Here is a 3,976-nt window from a genome sequence, read left to right as displayed (position 1 = left end):
GGATAGGGGTCTAAGCAACCCCCAAATATGCCCCAAGTTGATTGCCCTGCCTGAGGAAGGGCTATTTGTTTAAGGATGTACCCACCCCACCTCCCCCGCACCACACACACACACCAAGGAAAAGTGCCGGGACACTGTAGACCAGGGGTCCTCAAACTACAGCCCGTGGGCCACATGCAGCCCACCAAAAGCATTTATCCGGCGCCGGGAGTTTTTGCCGCTGCTGCCGGTTGCTTAGCAGTGGACTCTACCAGGTCGCAGTGCATGTGTGGAATGTGCGCCACACTCTCCAACTCCCCTCCTTCTCTCTGTCTCTTGACTCCTCTTCTCAGTCTTGGGTGCGATCGGACAGACGAGTCACAAGCTTGCCTGTGCAGAGCCCGCTGCTGCCTGAGGGCCGGTAAGAACAAAACAAGTTAGGATTTATTTTTTTTTGAAGTTAGGAGGTCTATTTTTTTTTTTTTTTTTTTGCAGTTAGTAGGGCTTTTTTTTTGAAGTTAGGAGAGCCTTTTATTGAAGTTTTGTTTTTTTAATTCACAATAAGATGTGTGCAATGTGCATAGGAATTTGTTCATAGTTTTTTTTTAAAAAACTATAGTCTGGCCCTCCACCGGTCTGAGGGACAGTGAACTGGCCCCCTCTTTAAAAAGAGGACCCCTGCTGTAGACGCTGAAATCAGCTTCCAGTCCCTGGTGTCTGGAGACTGCTGAGTTGGGAGAGGGGGTGACTCTAAAGCATTTTCAGAAGTCACACTTGTTTTCTAATTCCCACTGTTCAGGTGCCCTGGAAGGAGGGGCCAGAAACTGTTCACATGAACAAAGGGCAAACAAAACAAACTTGGTCTCTGGATCATTTCTCCTGCTAAGTCACTGAAATGTCCCTTCAGTGGTTCACACTCTCAGGTCACCTCCGCTGACACTTTTTCCTCCCATAAGTGCCTGGGGAAGGTGGTGCTTTTAATCTCACCTCAAAGCTGGCCTCTACTTCACATCTCTGACACCAGTATTTCCGTCTGAAACTGTGAATGATTTGTGACTTACAGCTGAAATTTTCTGCCACATATTCTGTGTGTGTGTTAACCTTTGCAGTAAGAAGTCGGTGTGTGTGTGTGTGTGTGTGTGTGTTAACCTTTGCAGTAAGAAGTCAGGGTTCTCCTGTAAATAAATGATTAGAAACAACCAACAAATCAGACTGAGCAGATCATTCCTTCCTCTCAGAGATGATTAGTGGAAGCACACATAGAGTTTTTCATATATGTTTTCTGTTTTTAACAGTGGGCTAGACATAGAGTAAAAGGGGCTATTAGTTTTGCTGCATCAAAGCATCCTGCTGGTTTTCGTTTTAATGGTCACATCAGGAAATGGCCTGTACTCCACGTGAAATTATAAGGATGTGGGTGGTTATAGATTGAAAGAATGGTATTTAGTGAAGAGCAAAGGGATTAATGGCCTTCAATGCACAAATAAAATGTCTTTAATAGCTACGAGAAACCTGATCCTCATCCACAGCATCTCAGGTTTTTTTAAAAGCCACTTCATATTTAAGACTATTTGTAATCAGCATAGCTTGTGTTCATAAGAAGTGTTCCGTTTAAAATCATGTGTGTACTATATCAGAACCAAAGGTATTTAAAAAATCAAAGGTGTCAACTGAGATGGTACTGACCACCTCACAAAACAATAAACACTTCTATTTTTCTCTCACAACTTATCATAAGTAATATATTTGCTGCCACAATATTTATCCCACTTAACTAAAACAATACATATTTCATCTCAAATGAATTAATGCAGGAAAACTAAGGCCATGAAGTAAAGCTGTCAAGCTTTATAGAAAAAATATGGGGATTCATATCAGCAGCTATTACAATGCACATAATACCTTTTAAACATGAATTACTAAAGGCATACTTCCATAGAAGGACAAAAATTAAGTGATAATTGAGAAGATATTCACTGCCAAACTGTTTAGAATTTTCATGAACATTTTAAAACTTAAATTCGGTTACCTAGGCAAACAAGAATGAGTACACCGATGAGAACAAGGAGGAAAATATTTGAAGCTGGAATTGCTTCAGAATCTCTTGAATGGATAATTGTTGTTCATAAAAAAAATAAAATAGAATCACATGCCCACTATCTTATGGTAGCCACCAGTGGTCTTCACCATTTGTATGTGTGTCCTTTTGTAGCTTCCTCTCACACTGAGTCAGCCAGGCTGATCTCTGTGACCCAGAGAATACAGTGGTAATGACAATGTGTGACTCTCAAGGCTAGGTCATAAATGACATTGCACCTCCTGCCTTGATTTTTTTGGAGCCCTTGCTCTGGTCTCCATGTTCTTAGAATCCTCAAGCAGCTCGGTGGAAAGGCCCACATGGAGAAGAAACTGCAGCCAAGTGGGTGAGCCACCTTGAAGTAGATTCTGAGGCCTAGTCAAGTCTTCAGATAACAGTACAGTAACAGTACAGTCAACATCTAACTGCAGCTTCATTAGAGACCCAGAGCCAGGCCATTCCAACTGAGCTGCTCACAAATCTCCCAAATTCCTGATCTGCACAAACTAAGAAACAATGAGTAGTTGGGTTGTTTTAAGTCTCTAAGCTTTGTCTATTGTCTATGTAACAATAGAAGACTAATAAGTACTACATATTAATTTGGAGAAATATTATGTAGTTATCAAAAATAAGATATTATTTACAACTTTCTCTATTCATGCATTTATTCTGTTAGTAAAAAAAATTACCTCAAAGCCCTGACCAGTGTGCAAAGTGGTTAGAACATTTGGGCTTCACACCTAAGTGTCTTGGGTTGAATTCCTGGTCAAGGGCACATAGCTAGGTTGCTGATTCAATCCCCAGCTCCAGTCAGGGCACAGGCAGGAGGCAACCAATCTATGTGTCTCTCACACATTGATGTCTCTCTTTCTCTCCACCTCCCACCTCCCCTTCCACTCTCTCTAAAAATAAATAGAAAAAATATCCTCCAGTGAGAATTACTAAGGCAAACAAAAAAGACCTCAAAAATTTCCTAAATCACACCACATCATGCCATTTCTACTGCTTCTGCCCTTTTCTAAATTACCATACCATCTTCTCTTACCAGGACTAAAGCAGCCTTTTAGTTAGTCTCTCTACTTTGATTCTTGTTTTTCTAAAGTCTATTCCCTACTCAAGAGCCAGAGTGGTTATTATAGAACAGAAATCAGACCATAAACCCTTCTTCCACTTAACCCCTTCAAAAGTTTTTAATTGCACAAGGAATAAAATCTAAACTCTCTTATCTACAAGCCCCTGCATAATTTGGCTTTGCCTACCTCTCCCAACCCTACTTCTTACACTGTCTAATAAATACTCTTTTTTGCTGTTATTAATCCTCACCTGAGAATATTTTCCATTGGTTTTCTTTAGAGAGAGTGGAAGTAAGGGAGAGGAGGAGGGAGAGAAGGAGAGAGAGAAAGAGAGAGAGAGAGAGAGGGGGAAAGAGAAAGAGAGAGAGAGAGAGAAACATCAATGTGAGAGAGACACATCGATTGATTGCCTCCTGGATGGATCCAGACCAGGGCCAGAGATCAAACCTGCAACCCAGGTATGTGCCCTTGACCAGGAATTGAACCCATGATGCTTTGGTGCAAGAGCCAATGGTCTAATTACTGAGCCACACTAGCCAGGACCTAATAAATATTCTCAATATTCACTAATGGACTTGAGGCATTTGAGGTGAGGAGTGTCAAACAAGTCAAGTTTTTGCACTTGCTGTTCCCTCTATCTGGAATACTCTATCTCCAGGTTATTGCACATCTTGCTTAGATCTCATGTCACCAACCTACCGACTTGTTTATTTGTCCTTTGTTTACACACACACACACACACACAGTGCCTGGCAGATAGTGTATGATTAATATGTGTGGAGTGAATGGATGAGCTATGACAAAATATACATAAATAGAAGTAAGAGCTAAAGGAAAATATATAAAT

This window comes from Myotis davidii, unplaced genomic scaffold (assembly GCF_000327345.1).
Source record: "Myotis davidii unplaced genomic scaffold, ASM32734v1 scaffold502, whole genome shotgun sequence".
Classification (NCBI taxonomy): Eukaryota; Metazoa; Chordata; class Mammalia; order Chiroptera; family Vespertilionidae; genus Myotis; species Myotis davidii.
This window is presented reverse-complemented; position numbering follows the sequence as displayed.